This window comes from Corylus avellana, chromosome ca8, assembly GCF_901000735.1.
Source record: "Corylus avellana chromosome ca8, CavTom2PMs-1.0".
In the NCBI taxonomy this organism is placed as follows: domain Eukaryota; kingdom Viridiplantae; phylum Streptophyta; class Magnoliopsida; order Fagales; family Betulaceae; genus Corylus; species Corylus avellana.
In genome coordinates, this window is record NC_081548.1 from 21,495,548 (window position 1) to 21,502,679 (window position 7,132).

At 34.1% G+C, this 7,132-nt stretch overlaps 1 pseudogene; it reads right to left on the reverse strand.

Annotated features, from left to right (window-relative positions):
• The window catches only part of LOC132190243 (7-deoxyloganetin glucosyltransferase-like), a 7,132-nt pseudogene extending 5,482 nt beyond the window's left edge, over positions 1-1,650 (reverse strand).
• Between the last annotated feature and the right edge of the window lie 5,482 nt (positions 1,651-7,132).

A 7,132-nucleotide genomic window follows, 5' to 3' on the forward strand; every position in this document is an offset into this window, starting at 1 on the left:
TTTTGACGTGTGTAATTGACACGTCAAAAATATTTTTTTTGACGTGTCTACTTAGACACGTCAAAACTTTTTGACGTGGCAAACATAAGTTACTGTTTGCCACGTCAAAAAACATACATTTTTTTGTAGTGATTCTCAAATTAAGTAAGTGTGTCGCAAATAAATGACATGTGGTTGATGTTTAGCCGAAGATGCAAAGAAAAAAAATGGATAAATGCACTTTTGGTCTTGTAGTTTGAGACTATCAAATAGCTCGTTGGAGTTTAAAAAGTGATTAATGATACTTTGGCAAGCAAGAAAAAAAATTTAAAAAAAAAAAAACAAAACAAACAAATTGATTCATACCATATATATCAAAAAAAAAAAATTAAGGAGAAGCTTCATAAAAGCCTCCTAAATTTCAACACGTTTTGACATTATTTCGTTCAAAAACTCTCAATTTAGAGTATTGAATTTTCAATTTTTTGCAATGTCCTCCTTCGCTAAGATTTTTTGTTAAGCCTTGTCGAAATTTCCAAAATACCCATATTCTGCAAAAATTGTAACTAAAGGAAACAAACAATTAAAAGTTGCCATAAATTGAGAGTTTTTGAACATTCAAAAAGTGTCAAAAAAAAAAAAAAGAGGTGTGATACAGTCACAACTTAAACCTAACTTTGGCCCAACTTTTAGACCAAATTTTTCTCTCTCTCTAGTTTAATTAAGGCACTCTCTTTCCTCCACAAGCAGTTTTGTTTTTTAAAGTACTTAAGAGAAAAGTTTGGTCAAAGTTGGGTTTAAGTTGTACATTTATCATTTAAAAAAAAAAAAAAAACGTGGAAGTTCAAAAAGGTTTTGTGAATTTTTTCCGAAAATCAATTAATAAACACCAATTAAATAGCAATGTATGCCCAATTTGCTTAATCACCGCCAAAAATACAAGCTACGTACAGGTTACCATATATATGACTTACGTACTGCATGTAGATAGTGATCAATCACCTTTTAAACCCCGTAAAATTATTGGTCGTCACCCCAAATCAAATCATTGCATTTTTTTTTTTTTTTCAAAAAAGAAAACCCGGATTAATAAATGGCAATAAGATTGAAAAGTGGAAGTTACGTTTGTGATTGGTGGATTAGTACGTACATACCTTTGAGTGGCGTTAGACCCTTCTCAATGAGACGGCGGAATTGAACGTAGCCCATGAACCCACACGCGCTTGCTGTCCAGAAAAGAACATCAGGGATGCCCAGCTCTGCTGCTGCGTCTAGAGTGAAGCTCATGACACTATCCGAAACTATGCAAGTGACTGGAGGGACATTGGATGAAACGGTGTCGTTGAGTTTCAAAAGAAGGTTTCTGAAGGGAGCTAAGCAATTTTTTCTTGTAGAGCGGCAGAGGGCTTGTATGTCCTGGGTGGCTTCGGCGTCGGAGTCGGGAAGCCCGTCGGGAATGGTTTGGAATCGGAAGGAGGGGAGGCCGTCGAGAGAGTTGGGACCTCGGGATTTTAGGAGCCGTTTATGATTGAACTCTGTGTTTACGAAGGTGATATGAAAACCTCTGTAGTGGAGGATTTTGGCCATTTTTAGCATGGGGTTTATGTGGCCTTGAGCTGGGAAGGGGATGCATACTGCATGGGGCTTCTCTGTAATGGCCGTCGGATCCATATTACTTGTCTCTCTCACAGCTGAAAATGGGATGATGGATATGTAGTCTTCTTGCTTATTTTGTAGAGCAAGAAAGGAGGAAGGTGTAAATGAATTCGGTTGATGGGTGACTTGACCCAATACCCATCAAGTTGGTGGGCTCCGGCTGGTGCTTTTTCTATTCTTCAACTGTTTGGTGTCTGTTGGACGCATCCTCTTAAAGGACAGAAAACTGTGTCTTTTTGTGGTAGCACCGTAAAAGGGAAAACGAAAAAGAAAAAGAAGAAGAAAAAAGATCAACCTTTTTCAGACAGAGTGAACAAAGCTATTTTCAGTACTATCGCACACCATCTCGCTCTCGATCTCTTAATATGCTCTAACACTTGAAATTGATTGAGTTAGCGTTCGAATTTATGACTTTTAGTGCTTTGATATCATGTTAAATCATCACTTGTTTCAATACTTTAATAAAATAAATATTTCATAACGTGACAGTGAAAATCACAGTTTAATCTAAAATTTAGTAGTAATTAATCCAAAATCTAACGATAAAAATTATGCAGTGTACAGTACATGAGAGTATATTTGGCATTTAAAAAAAAAATTAAGTTAATTTAAATTTTATTAAAATCAGTTGAGTTCAAAAATATAAATTAATTTGAGCATGATTGCAAACAAGCCATATTTCTATTGAGTAATGATATTTAATAGAATGTAATACAACTATCATATACCTTGATCCATGATATGGTAGTAAAAATTAACCTTCAAATCAATACTTGTAAAAAATAAAAAAATAAATGACTAATTTTTACTATCACATTATCTCAATTGTATAATAATTGTATAACAGTCTAGTACTAATTCATATTTCACTGATCATGACCCTATTTTTTGAAAATTGATAGGACTATTAATTGTTATTGAAAGTCCCAGCCTAGGCCTAGAGAAATGCATTTGGCTTTCAAATTTATGCTTGACTAATTTCATGGTGTGTCTTCATGTTTTTTTCTGGTCAAATTCTAATTTTGAGTTTGTCATTAGCAATCTCTGTTATATTTTGTACATCAGAAAAAAACAACGAAAATTGAAGAAATTCTATCTTGTAAACGAGAAAAAAGAAGAAGAAATTGAGTCGTTCAACATATCAAGTATATACTCATAACAAACGAACAGCTGAAACATAACCCTCTCAACGAATTTCTATGTATCCCGGCCTTCACAACTTCCACCGCAGCAATCATTGGGTGGTGGCTAAATTAAATCGACCGCCAATTTCGCACGCGCCACACCGCGGGCAAACCAAAGGCTGTCGTCGAAGTCGCATTTTGCAAGAATTGACTGAAGCTTCTCACGAGCTATCGCGAATTTCTTATATAAACTTAGTATAAGCCTGTCATTCTCATCAAGATCACCGTCCTTGGCTCCGAAAAGATACGCAGCATAATTGGGATTTAAACAGAGAAGGGTACGAATGTTACGGATGAAATATTCGCCCACCAAAATGGTGGTCAGAAGGTCACAAAGAGCCCTGCAGAGATCACCATTGCGCGCATCTTTTGCTTTTTCCAGGAGCGGCGCCATGACCGTAAACAATATGCTAAGCTCTTCATTGCTGACGGAATTTACAGCAATTAGCTTCTCCGCCAGTGACGCGTGAATGGCTTCAACATGTTGTGTTTCGAAGAGTATTCGAACACAATTCCAAACATTTTGCATCTCCTTTTCAGAACCAAGATTCCATATGAAGGTTCCCACTATACCCTTGAGGCAAAGCGCTTTGCCTGGACTCAATATCTCTTCATTTCCGCTAGGCAAGTATTTCCTTATAGTATCTTGAGAGTCAAGCATCAGGTTGAGCCTTGCCAGCCGATAAAAATATCTGGGCACATGATACCTTTGATTCACTGTTGCGGAATGGATGAATTTTGAGAAACTTTGAAACATCAACTCAACAGACTCGTCAAACCAACCTGACACCCCATGTTTTGATAAAATGCCCAGTAAAACTTTTACAACCTCAACCTGGGAGAAGAACCCGGGATACACATTGCCTACTGCAACCATAGACATGATTTTGATGGCTTTTCTGGCAGAGTCCATGTCAACACTATCTCCTCCTTTCTTGTCGTAAGACCTTCCAAGCTCCGACATCATCCCAGAAACATTAACCCCGGGAACGTCTTGAAGGATTTCTATTATGATTGAAAATCCAGCGGTCCTCCTGGTAGAGTTTTCCGAGAAGATGCTGGGGAGGTTAACCTCCATTATCAACCTCAGTAACTTCTGTACGTCAGAGATCGATGAACATGAAGAATTAATATATATGAAATCATGAAAACAAGATCCCACGACGAAAACAAGATTTTAGCAAGAATGAAGGTGAGACATGAACATGAAGAGCTAATCAATTTCATAAGAAGGTGAGAAGAGAAGTTGGCATTCATGCATGCATGCATGCACGCACTAAGGGGTCAATTAAAACAAGAATCCACATGAATCATATATCTTTCTTTCTCAGCACAAATTCCCACAATGAGTATAATATAACATAGAATAACAGAGGAAATGCAGGCCATAAAAGAATCAAATCAGTACCGAAATTCAAAACCCCATGGGCCATGCAAGTTGCAACAACATAATGAGACGAAAGTAATTAAGGCACACCTTAAGATTCTTGAATATTCTCAGAAAGTTCAGATAAATGATGAGACATGCATGGTAGGAAACAAAAAAGAAAAGTAGATCGAAAGGCATCAGAAAAAAGATGCAGAGAAATAAATGAGAGAAAAGGAGGCACAGTACCCGATAATTCACCATTCTCAGAAAAGTGAGAAAATCTTGCAATAGGATACAAAATTCAAGAAGAAGAAGAAAGCAGAAAGGTGTGAGAAAATGAAGCAGAAGGTCGTGAACAGGTGAACTTATTGTGGTAAGAATAATTTCCAAATACCAAAACGCCCGATCGAGTATTTATGGATGGCGTCGGGTCAGGCAGTTCTAGCTATTTCAAATTCCTTGCCAAGAAATTGGTGGTATTTCTGGAAGAATAAAAAGAAAGATCGAGAAGGCGACCGTATGAGGTGTCCCTCCCATGTAAGTTATGTAACTAACACATGCAGTAACTTCCGATCTGTTTCTAGGAGTAAAAGTTAAATAGGTCTATCCGAAATTATCAGCTTCATCTGTTCACTCTTGAAGCGCCTTAATCAAATACGTACTGCTATGTAATGTGACACAAAAGTGTGATTTAAGTAAGTATTTCACATTTACTTGAGAGTAATGTTAGAGACCATATTTTTATCTTCTTTTTATTTTCATAAAGCTGATGTGGCTTTTAAAATCACCATTACATTTTATATGAATCATATTTGAATTTTGATCAAATGGTAATTTTGAAAGCCACATCAACTTTAAAAAGATAAAAAAATGGTCCTTAACATTACTATTTACTTTATCACATCCACATTATATTGTTGACATGGCAAGAGTTCAATGGAGACAATTTTTTTTTTTTTTTTTCTTCTTTAAAGTAGCCACTCAACCCGTGCCACATCAGTATCAGTAGGAAAAAATGGGTGCCAAAAAATGGCCATGAAGAATAGATTTATTTTATAAGAGCATTTACAATGAGCTCGATCTTTATATTTATATTTTTTCTAAAAATTTAACAAAATTCATAAAAACACACAAGCTCATTTCTCTACTTTATATTTAATGCTTGTCGTCATAGATGCTCGATCTATACATTCAAAAAGCCAAAAAGCTAATTAAAGTTATAAATTTTTTAAACTTATTTTTTACCCTCCCCTATCTTGATTGGTTTAAAACTAATAAAATTATAATATTTAACTAGGGGATAAATGCAAAATTAGTCCATGAGGTTAGCCTAAATTACAAATCACTCCATATGGTATAAAAAATAATTTATAGATCCCTATAGTTGGCCACTTGGCCTAAATTACAAATTATTTCATGTGGTATAAAAACTAATTTATAGGTCCTCAATGTAGGCCAAAATAACAGTTTACTTCCTAAAATAAATTTTTGTTAAGTAACTTAATTAACCGAATTCGTAACTTTGTCATGTCATATCCAATAAAAACGCGACATATGTTATTAATTTTTTTACTTTAAAAAATGACAATTAGGATTTTTCACATCATTTTATGACGCTAAGATTACACATCCTTCATCACTCTAAGGATCATATTTCTACAGTAAATTAACTTAATCTCTGTTATCCCCAAAATTTTATTCTGTGCGTTGCGCTCTCTCATTTTCATCTTCCTCATCACGATTTGGGAGCATTTTGCAATAATTTGACGGTCACATCTTCTAACCATTGAAAAATAAATAACAACATTCAAGTTAATAAATTGTTGGGCTAAAGCATAAAATAGCTTACTAAAAGTTAGTTATTTTAGAGTATATTTTTGGCTAAAATAGCTTATTGAAGCTTTTTTTTTTTTTTAATTTTTAATTTTATTTTTTTATATTGATCCACTACAATAATAAATATAAAATTCTAAAAAATTAAAAATTAAAATAGCTTATCGGCCATATCAGTTTTTCGATAAAAAAATTTTAACCAACCGATAAGCTTATCGATATAAAATTTTTAACCGATTACCGACCGATAACTATTGGTTACGGTTAATATCGGTTTGGTTAAAGTCGGTAATCGGTTAATTTGCCCACCCCTAAGTGAGGCGACCAAGTGTGCCAACTGTAATAGAGGAATGCTAGGCTTATAAATAAATTTTATAAAAAAAAAAAAAAACTTTTACAGCATGATGTGACATAATATGATTAAAAATAAAATAAATTTAACTTTTAAAAAATTCAATCATATTGTGCCAAATCATGTTTTTAAAATTTTTTTTGTAAAATTTGTTCCTCAAATAGTGAGGCAGCCATGTATAAAATGGTTGCCTTGTTTTGTCGATGGCCAAGTAGTGAGGCGGACAATGCAAGGATTAGGAGACTTGGTGATGACCTAGGCAGTGAGGCAATCTTCAAGTATGTCAGATATGGTAATGGTCAGATACGGTAATGGCCTAACTAGTGAGGCAACCATAGGTGTCGATCTTCACGTGAGGACATTCATGTGAAAGTTGATCTCCAACGTTTTCATTGATTTTTGAATATATATATATATATATATAGAGAGAGAGAGAGAGAATTATTATTTAATAAACTGATATGCGACTGCCATACAATTAAAATAACATGGAAGAAAAAAACAATCTTTTAATTTTTTCTTTTTTACAAGTCCTTATTAATCAAAAAAACTTATTTTTACTTTCACATTATCTTAATTGCACCTTACAAAATAATGTTACTCATATTGCAAATTTGTCATACATGATCTTCCATACCGAAAATAGAAATAAAAAAATTTAAAATTTTTTTTTTAAAAAAAAAATCCACAAAACAATGAAGAATTAAATTGAAGAACACGGCAAGAATACAATAATTTAAATAATCCAATATATATAAC